Genomic DNA, 19,669 nt, shown 5'->3' on the forward strand with positions numbered 1-19,669 from the left:
CAAAACAGGCAGTGGTTTAGGAGTTTAATAAATAATCTCAGCTTTGTTCAGTTTTGCTCTGGGTCAGGCTGCTGCATGGAGTAATTCCATATGGCAACCTGATTTGAGCTCACTCAAAGTGAACCTTAAAATGGATTTTGGCAAAATCAAGCCAGCCATCAGGAACCCATTCTCAGTTTCTGCTGAGGATTTCCTGATAGCTTTCTTAATTTTAAAAAAAATCAACAAAAACCTGACAGAAAACGAGAAAAACTTTGAAACTTTTTTACTGTCTGAAATACTGTTTTCCCTCTTCCTTAAGACTGACAATTAAAAAGACCCCTAGGCTGCTCCAATTTTTACCAAGAGCTATAGAAGTTAGGAGATGCAAACACAGCTTAAGTGATTTTGCCTTCCCTTCTGGGCCTTCCTTTGCTCCATGCTGTTGGTGCAGTGGTGCACTGGGTGCAGCCTCTTGCGAAGGAGAAGCCTAATGGGGAGGACTTTCTGTGCTTCTACCCTGGTTCCTGTGTCCTGGTGTGGAGCAGCAGCTGCCTGGTCCCTCACTAGACTGTGCACAGTGGTGTGTGGGCTATGAAAGCCTCTGCTGCTCTGCTAAGGGTAAGAAGGCAGCATGAGAATCTGAGCGGTGAGAGGGCCTCCAGTGGTGGTCCTCTGGGGTGCCTCCAGTATTCAAAAGGCAGGGGTAAAATTCTGGCAGTAATGAAGCTGTTGACAGAAATAAGTTGGTCTCACTGAAGCATGGCCAAAAATGTAAAAACATTTTGAAAACAACACTTGAGGCAGCTCAGTGTGCCTCCCTCAATAGAGTGAGTGAAACATAAGTAAACAGAAAGATTTACTCATGTTGGGAACAAATATAATTAAAAAAAAAAAGTGGATAAGGAAACAAGTACACACAAAAAATCCTCTCTTGTAATTTAGCTCAATGATGTCGAATGTGAACAAAAACCCTGAGATAAAATCTGGGCTAGAGAGCAGAAATTCTGGCAGGGCTAGTTCAAAGTGGAACTCTTAGGAAAATCCGCTGATTGCAATCAACACAGCAAGACCCAGAATCCGAAAAGACTATTTGTAAGATCTGAGAGGGTCACTGAGCAGAAGTGTCAGTTGATAGTATTGAGGCTGCAACTGCCTTCACCAAGGTGCTTCAGTGTTTGCTTTAGTGGCTTCTTGCAGCCAGTGGCTGAGCATACATTTAACATCCCATCTGAGATGTCCTGCTGGGGAAGGGAATTTTTTAAAGACTTCTGTAGCTTAAACAACTCCCTAATTAGACAAATAAGCATGTCACAGATTCTGTATATTAATCAATAACGTTTGATTAATGTACTGCATCAGATTAATTGAAGAGGTTATTATCTATAGAGGAAATGTAAAAGGGATTGAAGTTCTCTGTTTTCTACTTCTATTCTTTAAAATAGTTCATGCATTTGAATTTTTAGCAAGTTGTGATTTATCACGTGAAATGTTTTTAAACAGACCTTAGTTAATAGTTACATTTTTTCACACAGTAGTAACAGATTATATTTTGGTTTGAGTTTATTTATTTATTGTAGCACTTGATTAGGTAATGGCTTCACAGGGCTGGGCAAATACAGGTACTTTATAGCATTAGAAATTACTGCAAACATATCTGGTAGTTTATCAGAAGACCATGGAAAAGTGAATAGAAAATAAATAGAGGAACTGTATTTCCATTTTATACATGGCATTGTTTTTCCAGCACCAGAATGGCAGTGTTAGAGAAAAACTATCAAAAAGTTGAGTAAGAAGTGAATTTTTATTTATGCCAAAAAGAATTAACTATATTTTGATTACAGGATATTTGTACAATGGCTATTCTAAACTGCTGTTTTTAATGCTCACTTAAAAACGTGCTACTGTATGAATATGCGAAGAATTCATTCAAATTCAGTTACACTGTACTAGCATTACAAGGAGGTGCAGAGAAGAGTGAGCATTCAGGTAGAGTTTGCCCAGCTCAGTAATTCCCTTTTAATTACTATCTATTTTTAGCACTCAGATTCTCAGCAAGTCACTTCAGCTCACCGAGGTAAGTGAAGAGGTACTGACTTGTTCCGGCTAAAGATCTCTAAATCTCTTTATAGTTGTCATGGTTTGCTATGAGAATGAACTTCATGGAACCACATTGTCTCTTTGTCCATCCATCCATCACTTCATCTCTATTTTTTTTTGCAATTTTTCAACCTAATTGAACTAAGTTTTTAAAAGAGATGTCAGTCTAAATTCTCACAATTTTTGTAAAAATAAGATGCTACAGAGAGGCGAAGGAACCTTCTGTGCTTCAGCTCCAGTAAAGTGAGACACAAGCTTTCCTTTACACAACATTAGAACATGGAAACTTAGACACAAGACATCAGACCTTAGAGAGTGAAATTCAGTGGGTTATCTTCTCACAGAGCTATTTATTTTATTGTATTTAATGTTACCTCATAACTATCTATTCAAATCTAGCTGGGAGCTCACTTTATGTGCCTGAGCCTGGAAGAGGCTAGGTGATCTCTCACACCAGGAGATAAACTGAGATTAAAAAATGTCCTATTACAAATGGATTTAAATCTTTAAAGTGATTTAATTTTAAAAACCAATAATCTGATTAGGAATGCTTGCCTGAATAAGTATTTTCAAGAACTTTCCTTACTTCTACTGTAATATTTCAGTTCAGCAGAGTTTTTTACCATAGCTTGGAAATTATTTGGAGTGATAGTGAAGACTGCTTTGACAATGTATACATTGTCATAAACAGTAAACATGTAGTTTTAAAGTCCAAGCATATCTGATAAAAAGATATTCCCTATGATATTAGACATTGCTACAAAGAATACGTAAATTCCATGGGGTGAAGAAGAACAAGGAGAAGCACACAAATTCACAGTGGTATGATGCATTTGCAATATGGATTGCACTTATCTTTTTATTTGCCACAGACAATGTAAATTATGTGTAACAGAACAGAAATTCAAATGATCCAGCATCTGCATAACACTATAAATTACTCTGCAGTGAGTATGCTAGAGAAAAGAAGACTTTGTCAGTATCTAGTTCAAAAGAAACAGTGTAAAAAGCAGTGTCCAATAAGCAGACCCTCAAATATAGAAGTTCAACTAGATTTTGGTGTAAGTGTATTATACATATAGGTTTTTCAGATACACTCTTCCATTCACTTTTACTGTCAGTCAGAGGCAATAATGTTAAAATAACAAGCACCTGAGATGATCTGAGGTTTTGCAATGTTTATATGAATGTGTCTAGGTTAAGATCTTTAGTGTCTCTCCCACTGTACTGTATTCTTCACAAATTTTCCCTTCTTAAGAGCTTCCTCTTCTGGTGAATGGAGAATGCTTTGCCAGTTGTACACCTCCACACCCTGTAAAGTGGTTATCTATTGTTTGACTGCTGCAGTCGTGAAGGATCTCATCACTGTCTTGGCCAGTCTTACTCCCAAAACTGCAAGACAATCTGAGTAAATTTATTTTCCATACATTTTGCATATTTTAATTTACTTTGTTTCTGACCTTGTAGATAACTTCAGATGAAAGACATTTCAGAAGGCAGAGGAAAAAATGATTGAGGTAATAGTCATTCAGGTTCTTACAAGATAAAAAAAGGGCACACAGAACTACTGAGTAATTATGTGTGTGTCTGGAAACTGATGGATGTGTGTAGCAGGAAGATAGACACAAGACCTTGACATGAAGTGGCAGGAAGGCAGTTACTTAAGCTTCCTCTAACTTAAAAAGATTCAGAGGACTTGATAGTAAATAGTATGCTTTTGTTTATCTGTATGGATTGATTTGCTCTCTTTTGCATGAGAAAAATAATTTTATCACTATGGCAAGCCTGCCCACCTCTACATACTTCAGTCCAAAAATATTTCAGTAACTCCAGCAGTAGTTTTCCCTGAGTAATCAGTTAAACATCAGGTTTTCAATAAAAGAAAAGAATAGATATAGTGTTTTAAAAAAAGGCTTTGTCTTATGTCTGGGAAGTAATACAAAGAGATCTGTCTGTGAGTCTGATCACTTAGAAAATAGAAGAGAAATAATTATTTCTCTTTCCATCAGAGTCTGTGCTTTAGGTTCTGTTAAACCATATATAATTTACAACTTCATTAAGCTGAAGTTATTCTCATATAATTCAGAAAGACAGATGCTTTAGGGTTATTTTATTTCCATGCAATGATAAAGAAGACACTATCAATTGTTTGGTTTGGGTGGGTTTTTTTGTTTGTTTGTTTGTTGTTTTTCTTTTTTGGTTTTGTTTTTGTTTAAACAATGGCCTTATTGCTAGCAGACAATGAATTGAGACATACAAACAGATTTTCAAATGCTGTTAACCTTGACAGGGCACGGAGTGTGTGGTTAAAGACCATTTTTTTAGTCTTTGTGGCTGATTCCCCTCTCAGTCACAACAGTGGAGGAAGGGGGGGGCTGCCTCCACTGCAGTCAGAAGCCATCCACCTTTGTACAGCTTTACAGCCAACTAATTGTGGTAAATCAGCCAGAAATATTCCTGACTAAAGATGGTGTAAAAGAAAAGAGAAGCCAAAATAAGCCTTTTTACAGCAATATCCACCATGCTCATTGATTCTTAGATGTCATAAATCAAATAGCAGGTGTTTTTAACTCATGAAGTTATACTTACTAATTTTAAGCTGTCACAGACAGATCTGAGGCAATTTATGTGGTCGAGTTGGAGTGGATTGTTTTTTTCTTAGATATGTTCAAAACATTCAGTCTTTGATTCTGAAAGTGGAAACATCTTGGCCTCGCCTGGGCATGCAGGCTTGCTGACTCAAAGGAAGAATGATATTTGCTTTAAAAAAGCAAGACAAAAGTTTATAAAATATTCCACAAAGATCAGGTCACATCTTCCCCAAAAGATCCTTAACATCTTTTGTAACAGTACCAACAACCTGTAGTTTGTACTGTTTTGAATGAAACGTGCCAGTAACAGTGCAAAAAAAAAAAAAAAAAAATCAGAGACAGAGCTATTGCTAATCAACAGATTGATATGTTCATGCACAGTTGGTCTGAGAGACCCTAGACATACTGGGGCCAAATTGTCAAAATAGGTAGCAACTGTGTTGTTGCAGCAGCCTCTGAAGGAGAGAGGCAGATGTCTATTCTATCTTGCAAACACATTCTTTTACAATGTGTTACTTCATCTCTTTTATTGCACAAGAGGAAAGTGAGAGACAGAGAATCAAGGATAACACTAATGACAGACCATATGGAACACATAAACAACGTTGTTCTAAAATAAGATGGTCTTTAAAGGGGGCGGGAGCCTTATTGTACTTGGGCCAGACATTACCTAACTCCTCAGGTGAAAGAAGGAGAATAGGTGAGAATAGGGAGCAGACACTGAAAACATGCTATTCAGAGCAAGGCTTTCTGGAAGATATAAAGAGCAGCTTGAACCCCTTTAAAGGTCTGAGTTCCACTCTATTAAAATAATCTGCTCCCGCTCGCTGGGAGCTCAGCCTTCCTCATGAAGACTACTGAAGGAAATACTACTTTGAAAGTGGATTAAGATTTTGGCCTGTTGTTCACGAACCACTTAGGACATCCTGCAGTTTTATGTGAAAACGGAGGGTCCCTAGGGAAATGACTGAGAGAACATCCTCCAGTACAAAATGCCCTTTCTTTGACAGAGGGAACCACCAATAACAAAAAAGACTGTTCTAAAAAGCTGGGTGCTGCCACTTTTACAGTCTTTTAAAACTCATTTTGGACAGCACTGTACTTGGCAAGTCACCCTACCAGAAGTAGTCATTGGTCTTGGTGCTGGCGTCTGAGCCAACTTAGTCTATGGGCCAGCAAATGGGCCAGCTGTCTGCAACAAGGAAGCTAGAGTTGTTGTTTCTCTTCCTATTGTGTCTAACCGGCCAATGTTTTAGCTGCATGAGCACAGGGAAGAATGATAGTGTCTGTCTCCCCCAGCACATGTGAAGGTTTCAGGTTTTGGCCTTGCTGTATTTGACCTCATTTAGAACAAGAATGCTTTTATCTAAATCAAAGCCAATTTCTAGTATTAATCTGAACTTGTGAAGACCCCCAGTGAACAAAAATATCACAGGAATTAGGCAATATGTTGAGAATGCATTTTGAAGTTTTAAGCATGTGCTTCTTAAGTGCTTTTCTGGCTCTACTTTAATGGAAGATAGATATGTAACGTGGAAATATGACTGAGAAATTCTGTTTCATTAAACTTGGAATGAATCCCAGTGATGAACAAAACTCAAAAGGAAGAACCATTTTGAGACTTAAAATTAACTTTTCGTTGTTTTTGTTCTCTCCATTTTGCTGCTGCCTTACCTGAGCCCATGGCAAGAACACCACAGTGAGCTTGCTTGCTACATTTCTAATGTGATATAAAATATAATGATTATTGGTTAGTGGCTTGTCACACTGCAGCATGCTAGAAGGACAGCACAAACAATGGCTGAAGTATGACAGTATAACATATTGTGACTGCTTATCTGAAGTTTATCTGACTTCTTGAAAAGGTTATAGAAACAGAAATGGGTAACAGTTAATGGCTGATTGAGAAGAAAAAAAGGCACTTCTGTTTTCATTTCTTCTTTGATATACTTCCATAATTTATCTAGTAACAACAATAAACTAGAAGCAGGTTGAGGGAGGGACCTTTATCTGATGCAAAACATGGTAGCTATGCTAACTTCTGCGCGTTTATTTGGGAGACAGGGCATAAACACCCTACTTGGTATGTCCCAAAAGGGTTTTCTAGTTTGGGGCCTGTATATTTCTGCAGCTGTGACCAAGTCACCAGGCAAAAGCAGCTGCTCAGCTATCTCATCCAAGGCCAAAAAGAGGAGTCGAAGCAATGCACGCTTTCTGTTGTCTCAGAGAGAGGCAGGAAAAATCCCAAGGAGAAGGCAGTCAAATGCCTAGGGAAATAGTCAGGGATTTGAGGAGAAACAATACTGTGTTGTTTTCTGCAGGATCTTCTGGACGGGTTACAGAAGAGGAGCCTGGGTTTTGTCTCTCTGTACAAGAAGAACTGAGAACTTGGGAGGAGGTAATTGTGCTGAGACTTAGTGATCCCCTGTCCTGGGAGTACCTTGGTGCTCATCACACATCTTTGCTTTGGGGGCTGAGGTTTTTGTGAGTGCCTGTGAGAACAGTGCTACCACTAGCATGACAGAATGAGCATTGTGTGATGAAGGCTTCTGGACTGGGTCTGAGCTCAGTGGATCACTACGAGTGTTGACAGGCAGCTTAGACAGTCCTCCTCTTCCGTATTTCCTAGATCTATAGATTTTGACTATAAGCCAAATGTAAATGGATCAGAACTGATGAAGGATAGGTCAGTCGGTTGCTAATACATGTGATGGTCTGGATGCAATCTGGATGATGAGGACGGGGGGGGAAGTTTATCCGTGCGTTCTGTTCCTTGTGTGCAGCCATTGTCAGTTACTGTGGTAAGATGTGACAACACAGTCATTAAAAAAGCATCTCATAATATCAACCTGCCACACTTTTTCCTTTCATAATTTGCTACAAGACAGGCAGGAAAATCTTTTTAATGAAAATATTGCACAGTTAAGGATCCTGTAACACAATAACATAAAATGGCAAGCTTACCTCTGAATAGGATCAGCTCTTTTTAACATGTATACCCTGAACACCGATGAAAATCCAGTGAATACTACATTATTATGGGGAAGTACATGAAAGAAAAATGGACCATGAAGATGATATATACTGAAATTTTTCCTATTGTGACTTTTAGTACCACTTTTTCATAGCTCAGCAGGAGACCTGAGCTATGCTGAGCAATTGCCAAACAGCATGGTAAACTAACAAGTGGGTTTTCTGTATGTTATCTCCAGTTTAGTGGAACTTTGTAGAGCAACAACCCACTAGTAGATCACAACTCATTTTGGCAGGCCATTTTGTGTGCATTATTGACCTTTACTTGCTGTCCATAAATCCTTGACAATGCTGACACAGAAACACACCAACTGACCTTTCAAAAAATGTTGGAAATAATCCGTTGCAGCTGCAGTCTGAGGACACTGACCATATTCAAATATAAATCTCTTCATCAGCACCATGGACTTCTGGCAAGAGCACCATACATACTCCCTAAACTGATTCTCCACACCAACAGGCCTGATGTCCCTTATTAAACAGAAAATTCGCACTGGTTAAAAGCAGCAGGAGGAACTCCCTTTTTTAAAGCTGATTATGTGAGGAAAATTTAAGACTGCACTGGTTTGACCTTCCCCGAAAGCTGACTAGCAACTAGAGCATCCTCCCTTGACAACTCTTTGTGTAAAATGTTCTTAGCACCCATAAGTCCTGAGGACCTTGCCTTCAAGCCCAGAACAAAGTGTACGTTTCTTGTTTTTGAACTGGCATCTTTTCATGTTTTAAAGCACAAAGATTTCCTTGCAAAAGTATTTGAACATTGTATTCTCTCCATCTGCAGAGTGCAATATTTGTTTTATCCTTTCTTCTAAAAGAAAAACCCTCACAACACCTTGAAAGCTGAGTCTTCAGCTGTGATAAACTACTTCATTTGTGCAGGAGTCCTCATGAGACTGGATTCTTAAACCAACTGCCTGGGTTAGCTAAGCTGTATTAAGGGCCAGTTACACAGGCCCACTGTCCCATGTGTGGAAACAGTCTAAACTTGAGGTCAGTAATGGATGAGATGCTTTGAATAAGCTCTTGATGAGCATTTTCTGTAGGCTGAGAGCAGAGTAAGTTTGCAGAGTGCTTTATCTTGAGCTACTTTGTTCACATTCCTAAATTAGTTTGCTTTGACTTCTATCCAGTGAAGAATTATCCCCTAATTTTCTATCAAGTTATAATAAAATATATTAGCATATACGTGAGATAAATATCATGTACTTCTGAATATCTGTATAAACTTCTGCATTTCTTTGGCAAGGAGGTGCACTAACTCCTCTTTCAGGGAGACTTGTGTGCCTCTGGAAAATGCAATTTGAATAACTGATAGACAATCTAGAGCTAAGGCAGCAGCACAGAGATTTGTGAGAAAATAGTAAAGACCAACCCCTTGGCAGAGTTGAAAGAGGAACTGTCATTTCATATGATTCTTAATTACATGCAGGGTGCAATAATTAAGGTTACAGAAAGGAAGATCAAATATCTCTCACACTGCCAAACTGCAAAGTTCTCTCACTGCCAAGGTAAGGATAAGATGCTGATGGCAGATTCTGCGTGTTGCAAGGTGACTTCTGAAATGTGTAGTGTCAACCTCTGTCATTCATAAGGGAAAGTTCCATTTAGAGAAAAAGGAAATACAAAAAAAAAATCCATACCTAGTTGCTTCAGGATAATAGTGAAAAGAAATTTTTTATCATATAAGGTTTCAAAGCTCACTGCATTGTTGTAATGGGTATTACTAATATTAATAAATATAAAATTCCCAGAGCACTGTAATTCAGTCTGTTGAAATTTCTTTCCAGAAAAGTTATTGATTTGCGTAGCAGGGAAAAGGTGACTAAATAAATAAATGTAAGTTTACAATAAGAATTTTTTTTCTTCTGTTTCTTCCTGATTAAATATCTCAGGTAGTAATCCTCAAAATGTCTTTTTTCAGTCCCCTTTTCAGGATCTGTTTTCCTTTGTCACCCATGGGCTTGATTAATACAGATTTGCTTTTGATAATATGCTTCTTTCTGTTTGCTTTGTGTTTAATTCTGTGAAAGAAGTAGTAGTAGCATGTTGTGCATATAAAAATGGTTCACATTTCCTTTCCAGCTGGCTAGTATATAGTTTTTGTAATTATTGTTTCTACATTTGTTTCAAATTTCCCTGCCTCCTTGAAGTAAGGCATAATGGTTTTGAGAACCAGAGCGTGGGTATTAAACTCATCTGTGTAAAAGGGAATTCCAACAGCTTAGATGAGATTCTAACACTTTTTCTTCTTCCTCTTGTAAGGCCAGGGACCATGTAATAATCTAGTCCAGCCTTCCGTATAAGACCATAAACCTCACCATGGTTCCACAGATTATTTTTACTGTGCAATTACTAAGCAAAGGAGAGTCTGGTAAAATTCTTCTGAAAAGTCATGGTGAGAAAAGCTCTAAGTATAAAAGTTGGACTTTTTGGTGGGTATGCCATTAATAGATACCTTTCATAACTGCATTTAAACCTTTGGCAAAAAGTCAAAATAACTTGGTCTAAAAGACTCGAATATTTCAGAGCAGTTAGAACTGAAAGGAAAATGAATATTTACATGCATTTTTCTCTTGACAGTATAACTTTTGTGCAGAATGCTTCAATACTGCTTCTTCAACTGCATATCTGTTTCTTTTCATAGTGTCCTTATGGAGATCAATTATTCTTTAACATCTCCAGATGATACTTTCTTTATATTCTACCTACACTTGCTGTAAAAAAGCGACAATTTGTTCATACTATGACTGTATGTCTTCAGCACTGACAATCTCTTGTGCTATAGAAGATCCTTAACTACAGTTCCAAAAGGTCCTCACATAGAAGGAACTGGAATCTCTAAGTTAGAATTGCACGTTCCCCTTTGTTCTGCTTTGCTTCAGCAACTCATTAGTGAGACTACTGAAGACACTGGTAGCCAGCAGCAGAATGTTTCCATAAAACATATACAGAGGCACTTTTCATCTTCTCTATCACTCACTCCTCTATTAAGTTTGAAAACTTCATGGAAATAGGTGAATAAATGTGAAAAGGATTTCACTGGTAGATATGTTTAGCAGCATATTCCCAAAAGTTTCTTTTGCCCTTTGTGCTTTTGCTGACAGAATGTTAGGCAATCACAGGCTCTTTAGTGCTGTGATTACTCCTTCTATTTCAGCTTCATATCTTTATGTTGCATTTATGAAGAAGGATCTAGGCTAGAGACCTGCTTTTATAGTACAAGCTTTTCTTGGGAAGCCATTTAAACCAACTTCCCATTTTTCACTTTCCTCTTGCTCTCACCTCAAATGTCAGTAGTAGAGGTATCAGGAAAGGAGTTTTCTCCTTTGTTTACCTTTCATTCTTATCCTCAACCAATCATAACACTGACATCCCTAAGAGTAAATATATGTAGTTGTCACTTCTCCAGAGGGTAAACAGTTCACTACACTACCAGGCATTGGCCAAGCTTTTAGTGTTGTGTCAACTTTTGACAGCAGCAATGCTTAAACCACCTTAAGTGATTCTTGTCTCAGCTGGATAACCACCAAGAGAACTGAATCAGAACTGTGATATGGCTGAAAAATTACCTAAGCGAGAAAGTTGTATTTCTGCTGGATTAGCTCCTCAGTCTGGTTCACTGTACAGCTGCTAGGGGAGGAAGAGGCTGGTGGTGCAAGCACCTTGGACAGAGAATGCCGCCATTAGCAGTGCTATCACAGGAATAATGCTGTTAAAGAAGTGTATGTTTCTGCATAAAACATTTTTTAGTCAATCTCAGATGAAACTTCTCCATTCCTCACAAACTGACGGCCACCCTTGTACCAAAACTGTGATGCCTGTAGGTGCCTCTAGCTTTTGTGAAACAAAAGAAGAATTATTTGTGAGGTAATGAGTTTGGGAATGAACTGACTCAGCTAGCAGAGCCTTTGAGTTCAACGAATTTGTTTCCCAAATAATTCCATTAGAGGAATTATAAAGATGGTTTGAGTAAGTCAAGTAGTTTCCAGCCATAAAGAACTGATGAAAAGTGAAGTTCTCTTCTGTGGTAAACATCCTGAAAGTATGTTGGTATAAAGGAATAGTTTCTTATTAAATCATGACATCGCTGAAGGAATTTTCTGAAAGGTGCAATAAGGTACAAGTTGACAGTACTCAGAGATTTTTATTGCATCTGGATGATTTGGGTTTCCAAATATTTAACTTTGCATATTTATCTAAAAATCTTGACACTGAGGCAGGTTGGCTTTTGGTTTTTGTTTGTTTTGGTTTGGTTTTTTTTTAATGTTGAGTAATAAAGATTTTATATATATAACTTAAATGGTCCTTTTAGTTCATTTGAGGAAGAATAGATTGCTTTTTCTTTCACCTCTTAGTTCTGCTGGGCTAACAACTGTATTTTGTATTAAAATAAACAATGATTTTCAGACTAGATATACAGGGAACACTTTGTTAAACATCAAATAATTTTTGCTGCATACTACAGTTCTTTAAAAGATAAATTCTGGGAAGTAGTAACTGACCATTTTATTGAAATATGGTTTCACAATAATGGTATCCACAAAAATGACTTTTTTTTCCACCGGATAGTAGAGTACACACATCTAGTAATGTGTGTAGTGGTGTGATCCTGAAAGAATTTGTAACTTCCTAGTGGCTTAAATTAGTGGCAGGTAATACAGATGTTATTATACCTAATGCATTGTCTTTGGCCTTAGCATAATCAGAAATAAGGAAAAAGGGAAGTCAGTATTTCACCCACAATGAATTCCGGCCTTGAGGATTCCAAGCGAATACAAGCTTTGAAAGCACAAGTTACAATTTTTAAATGCAATGTAAATAAGATTGCTTCTCATGTAGGAACACTAATACCATCTATGGGAATGTATCATCAGTGTCTGCTCTCTCAGATGATTTTTGGCAGACACTTCTTAGGAGTCCACAGGTTTGTTTATTTGTTTCTTCACATTCTTTGATGCAGACAACAGTCTCCAAATTCTGTCAGCTTCCTCTGATTGCCCACCTGAACTCAAAAATTCTAGGGACCTTTGCCAATAGTCCGTGTTTTGAAGCACCTAGTACACACGGTTTCTGTGCGTATGAATTCTCAGGGCTGGATGCTCGGCTATCTTCTCTTTTCAGTGGAGCAGATAAAGCAAAATACAGGAGAAAAAAAATTTTCTTTCCAAAGTGGAATGTTTGAAATTACTGTCCTTTGGCATAAAACATATAAAAGATAACTTAGGGCGCTTAGAGTAAGAAAATAGGGGATTAGAGTTAGATTCCTTTCTGAGAATTTTTTTCATCTGTAAAACTTCCAGTAGTTCTAGAATCAAAGGAAGGGGTGTTGTAAATAGAGTAAAAAGATTGCTTCCAGGAATAAGCATGAAGGATACACCTAGGTACACCTAAAGTTCTAAGATTTATGACCTCTGGTCAAACTCTGACTGGTCTTTATATCAGAAGAAGATTTCAGGAAATGAGACTCAAAAGACATGGTCACTGAATTAATCCCTCACATTCACAGAACCAAAAGTGACTACAGAATAATAGCAGACTCACAATGACTTCATATACATTAGGACAAAAGTCAGATCTAGTCCACCCAGAGACATTAAGTGAATTCATTTGTCATATTTGTACTAGTGCAGCTTAATGTTAGCCATTAGGTAGTAGAAGAAGAGACTTTTCCATTAGGCAGCCTTTATCTGGTGTTGAACTCATATTCATGCTGAAGTTCCCATCTGCAAATGCAATGATACCTCAATTTCTTTCCAGAAATGCAATTAACAGTAGCATTTCTTAATATCTAAGTAAGACTTACCCCTAGCAGATTGGCTACTTGTTAGTGTTTTCTAACATCTTCAAACTTGAATAGCTTCTGGATTACTATTATTTTCTTATTTTTAAAAAAAATGTAGTATACATAGTTTTATAATTTTTTGTATGATGCATTCAATTGCTGAATTTTGAAATTATTTTCAACAGAGTGCTTTAAAAAACTTATTTCTTTAACAGGACCTTGATTCCTTGAGCTCTATTAGCTCTCAGCACATGTTTGTGAATTAAGAGAGTACTCAAAAACAGGCAGGAGACCCAGGTTCAGACTTCATGTTCTTATTCCCCCATCTCTCTGAGAGCCTCGATGACGAAAGGAATATTGAAATCATCAGGCTGTAGGGCTCTGAAAGAATTGCCTTAACCACTAGCCTGGAGAGCGAAATTGTTCTATCTTGGGAACTCTTTATGTACAGCAAGAAAGGGGGTAAGTTCACGTGAATGTTTCCCTACAGGCAACTTGTTAGGATACTTCTACTGAGGAGTAAGCATAAAGTGGATTTTAACCTCATGAATGGTGAGGCAAAAGGCCAATATCCCATGGAGTGTGCCAAGTAATAGAGAAGATATTGAAAGTCCTTTCTTGTTCCTACTAGAGCTGCTCCACTGCATTTAAACTGTTTCTAAAAGTGTCCCCTGAAACAAGATTATGTTTTATACAATATTTTTCGTCATAGTCCATGGACAGTATTTCTAAGATCTTATGTTTCTGTATTGGCATCTTTCCCCCTGACCTGCATCCCATCTGCAGGACTAAAGCAAGCTTCCAATGAAAAAAATATGGCATACTGCCCTAGTGTTACATGGAATTGGCTGGCTATACTAGGCTCAGTTCTTATCAGATCTTCATACTTTTCTAGTGAGATAATAAGCCTTCAAAATAGAAATATAGTAGGATCAGCTAAAGTCCAAATAGCAAAAATAGCTTTTGACTTAATTATATAAGTCAGTAATGAGTGATCTCAATCAAACCAAAAAAGCTGATCCACGTGGGTCCTCTTTTCCAGTGATAATAGATTGACTTACCTAATACTAGTGTCATTCCTCTAAGGGAAAGGGAAACACTAATAAGAAAGTTCAATAAAGTCCTGTGAAGAGAATAATAGACTCATCAGTTAACACAGAAACTCAGCGCACATACAGTTTTGTTCTCAGTTTTGTAATGCTTCATTGAGATGTCTGCTAATGTTTTATATGTCTTGTCAAGAAATATTCTTCCTTCGTTTTGATTCAAGGTATAAAGGTATGTTCTGGTAAGAGCAGGAAACTTGTGCTGTGTTACAGGCCTTTCCACGTCAAAGTTCTTTATGGGATAGCTGAATGGCAGCAGAGAGCAAATGGGACACAATATCTTTCCTCTGTGAAGTTTTACTTGTAGCTTTGTAGCATTAAGCACTAAAAATGCCAGCTTAACTTTTCTGTAGAATAATCTTTAAAATGCTTAATCCTGGATACTCAGTCATCCAGTGAAAACCTGAAGTCAGGTACCTAGCAGCAGGATCTAGTGAACTAAGAAAGAATCTTCTCATTCCATCATGGAAAAGCCAAATAATTAATTTAAAAGGAATCTGTTTCTAGCAATTAACCTTTTGTTCTGTCTGGAATTCACTACCCAATGCATCCAGCTTCCACCTGGATCTGGCCACAGAGCCTAAATTTCTTGTGCACAGGACAAGGAAAAATATATGGAGATTCATGGAGTGTTCTGCAATTACATGATCTAAATGCTGTCTTATAAAATGTTTTTCTATCTATTCCCTTATGAGGAAATTCCCACAAGCCATTCATTAGGCAATACTTTAAACCTATTTAACATGTTTGATTATGAACAACTTTTTACAAGAAGACTTTTTTTTTTTGGCAGTTCCCACTGAAGGTTTTGGAATTTGAGTTAATAAAGTATCTGTCAGTTTTTACTGAAAATGAAGGCAGTGGATACCTGCACTGAGATGATGAACACAGAAGAAAGGCAAAGAAACAAGTAAATGTGTCTGTATTCTGTGAAGGGTCTGGATGATGAACACCAAGTAATTATGGGAGCAACCCAAAGAACAATTTGTTTTAAAAAAAAGTATTTGAATAATTATGTACCAAATCAATACTGTCCACATTGTGCATCGCATGAGGCTGAATGAAATAATAATGTATTTCATAAAGACTACCTTATACTATGTATGCATAAAGATTTCGAAGTAAAATTGCAAAAAAACAGCCTTAGAATGGATATCTTCTGAATTTTGATTACTTCACTTAGAAACCTTAATATGTTTACTAAAGAAAGTAAATTCAGGCGGTGGTATCATTTGGGCTAAGGAACTAGGAGGACAAAATGCAGGCGATGCTTGTTTTTACTTTAAGTCAGAGTAGCAAAAACTCATTGGAACTCTATCCAAAGTTGAGAATCACACTGTCATCCTAACTGAAAAATAATTATCTTCAAAATAAGAACAAAATGTGAGAAAAGATATTGGATTTAAGGTTTGAATAAGAGAAAATGGGTGGACAGAAGGATTATTAAGCAAAGGAAATGCCATTCTAGAGTTCAGGAGGTATAGAGTGAGCTGTTAAAATGTGTAAGATAGCAGAAGCTGAGCCAAGTTAGACAGCAGAAAGGAATTCAAAACAAAGAACAAAAGGTCCTTTAGCCTTATAAATAAAATGAGGATGAGGGAGGAAGGGAGACTACTCTGTATTTGGAAAGGGTAGGAATGAATGGAAGGATGTCCCACCACTAAAATAATACTTTGTTTCTATTTTTAATGTGTTATATAAATTACAGCTGTAATTCATTACATGAATTAAAAAGATTATGACATTTATGGGAGAATAAACTTTGAATTTCATGTCCTTTCCAGAGTTTTGAGAGGACTAGCATATGAAATTGCAAGATTGGTGGCAAGTTATTTAAAAATAAATTTAGCCACTGTTACCATAATAACAAAAGTAGGATGCATTTTCATAAAGGATAAAAGATATGCTGAGTTTTTAAAAAAGTTTGAGAAATGTATGCAGCAGCTTTTTTTTCCCCTATAAGTTAAATGTAGTAGGTGTACTGTATCTCTGAGTAAGCTGATATTGTGCTCTGTGAGAAATTACTGGTGTAAGCAGAAGAACTAGTTAGAGTGGAGACTACGGTGAGTGATTAATGAGAGAGACATGCTGGGGTGCAAGGAAGGTGCTAGTGCTAGTCCTGAAGATATGAGCTAAACATATTAAAATACAAATAAATTGAGTAATCAGCCTAGACTATAATTGCAGTGAAATGGCCCTGAACAGAGAGATTTATGAATTTGTGCCTTTGAGGGTTAATAACAAAATTCATTGGTAGAGGAGGAGAGAGATTTTGCATTAGTTAATCATAAAATGGCTGTAACTCAGCGGTGGGATACAACAATGGGAAGGACAAATTCAGTCACTCAATTTATTATGCAAAGGTTTTCAATAGAGGTGAGGAGTTAATTTAATAATAATCCAGGATAGTCTTCCAGAATATTGTGCATGGATCTGTTCATCCATCTCCTAGAAATGTACAATTCAACTAAAAATTCAAAGTGAGAAGAATAGAGTGATCAAAAGACGCAGAATGACATGTGACAACAAACTAGAGGCTTTGTGTGGCATAGCAAAACAAGAACTGGGAGAAACATTACTTCTATCTCAAAATGTATGATGGAAACAGGCCCTAGGGAGATAAAAGAGTTATTTACGCTAAAGAACAGTCTTGATCCAAGGGTGTAGAACACAGCAATGTTCTAGAACAAAAAAAATACAGAAAAAAAATTAAAAGATGCAGCAGCTTATGAGGTGTGATTGCCTGTGATAGCAGCTGAGTAGGCCGAGTGATTATTTGCCTACCCTATACTCCTTATGTAGTTTGTATACGCAACAAGTAGTCATGAAATACTTATGGTATTGATTCAGTTTTTCTTGAATAACAGATACAAGGACTGCAGTGACACTAAAATAGAAATAGTGATAGACATATGTTACAGTTGATCTACTTTTATGATCAGAATTTCCCTTTAATTAAAACAATAAAACAACGTCAGAACAGATTTTCCCAAATCCTTCAACTGACCCTACATCAAAAATCTGTCAAAAATTTCTGAAAAAGACAATTACTCTATTATATTTGTATGCATTGATTTAGGAATCACGAGTCATCTCTCTATGGTTTTGCAATGTCACACAGTTGAAATATTTTATTTTTCATAGTGATGATTTATTTCACTTCCAGACTTCAAAATGTTTCCCATCTTACTGAAAACTTTTGGTTTGCTGTTGGTGGATCACTCCCTGTAGTTTTAGTGAACTTCACTGGATATTTTTCACCCCTATTAATCACAAATTTGATGGTTAAATATCCTCCTAATCCTAAATATATATTATCTTTCAATTCACCCACATATGGGAAGCCCTCAGGAGACCTACTATAGAGTTCTTAAAATTAGATACTCTTCTTGGAGTCCATGTTCATCAACTTTAATTGCCATGGAATGAAAATTTTATAATAATATTTGTCACACTTCAGCATAAATTCTCATCACTTTTGCCTATCAGTTCTCATAAAAAATAAATTTCTCTGCAGGTAAGACCTTTAAAGTACTTTTGAGAAGTAGATGCAAGTATTAAAGAGCAAACCTCATCTGTAGGAGAGTGGTTATCTGGTTGTATGACCACAAAGGGAATAAATTCTGTACTCTAAATTAGACTTTGTGTACAAGCAGGTTATTAGTAAAAGCTTGTAACTTAGGAAGAGGGTCATAGTGAGTTATAAAGGACTGAAAAGGTGATGGGGTAAATTTAAGAAGGAGAGTAATCCGGAGGAGGTTAATCCTTCAGACGCTACAAGAAGTAACACCTTTTACAGTTCACATACTGTACTTCAGTAACTTCTCTTATCACAGGTGAAGAATATTAACTTGAGTGAGTTATTCTTTGATAAGCACAGTAGAAGCAAGTTGGTCTTGATAAAAGGTAGTACTTGTGTAAGGATAGACAGGTCATCTCCTGAAGTCCTTTCCAGCTGAAATCTTTTTAAGAGTCTTCAATTGTATAAGACACTCTATTTCTATATGAGATATGAACCAGTGTTAGGTTTAAGTATTTTCTCAATGTTTTTCATTTTTTTCCAAGTTTTACAAAAATTTTTGCAAAAAAATTCTCTTATTTCTAGCTAATTTTCATTCATTTGTAGAACAAACTGTGTATATATAAACTGCCACCAATGTCAGTAGGACCTTTGGAAACCAATCTGTATAGAGATTTACATTTGTGGGGAATATGAAGTAGAGAGATGGAAAGGATATAAAGATTTTTTTCCATTTTTGTTAGGAATAAAACTACAATATTGGGAACGACAATCGTGTTGTCGAACATAAATTTGACAACCCAATGGCCATGAATTCAACAGGTTGATCAGAGTTGATATGGATGTCCCAGTCCTGGAAATGTTCATCCCAGGTTGGATGGGATTTTGAGCAACCTGGTCTAGTGGGAGGTACCCCTGTCCATTGAGAAAAATTGAGAATAACCAGGGGGGTTGGAGCTAGGGAACCTAGGCATCCCTAGGAGGGAAGGGAAGGAAGAAGGAAGGGATCTTTAAGGTCCCTTCCAAACCAAACTATTCTATGATTCTGTATCAGTAATTTGAGGACCATAAAGGCAAATTTCAAATCTAACCCAGAAATTACCTCTTGAAATGTCTCCACAAATCTCTTATAGAACTGTAGGGTGAGATGAATGTGTCAGACCTTAGGGGGAGGTACAGATCTTCTTCTGCAATGGTTTTGTCTACTTTTTTTCCTAAAGATTAAAGTTAATAACATATTTTCTGCCTTTCTGTCTTTCCTGTTAATCTGGAGTGTAAATGCAAAACCAACTGGTTAGTAATGCAATTCTACAGTAGCTTCGTGTTTGATGAACCACTACTTTCTCTAAATTGTAGCAAAGTGGAAAAGTTATGGGCCAAGACAAAAAAAAGCTTTATTGAGAATGATAATAGTTTTTCCTCCCTGAGAGCTGAAGATGGGGTTTATGCCAATCAGAGAGAGACAGAGAAGTTCTGGCTTTTTGGGACATCTGAAGCACCTGTCATGTTGCAGAAGCTCTCTTGTGTTTGTGTTAATGTGGGTCAGGCAGAAGGAAAA

The sequence above is a fragment of the Chiroxiphia lanceolata genome, chromosome 3 (assembly GCF_009829145.1).
Source record: "Chiroxiphia lanceolata isolate bChiLan1 chromosome 3, bChiLan1.pri, whole genome shotgun sequence".
Taxonomy (NCBI): domain Eukaryota; kingdom Metazoa; phylum Chordata; class Aves; order Passeriformes; family Pipridae; genus Chiroxiphia; species Chiroxiphia lanceolata.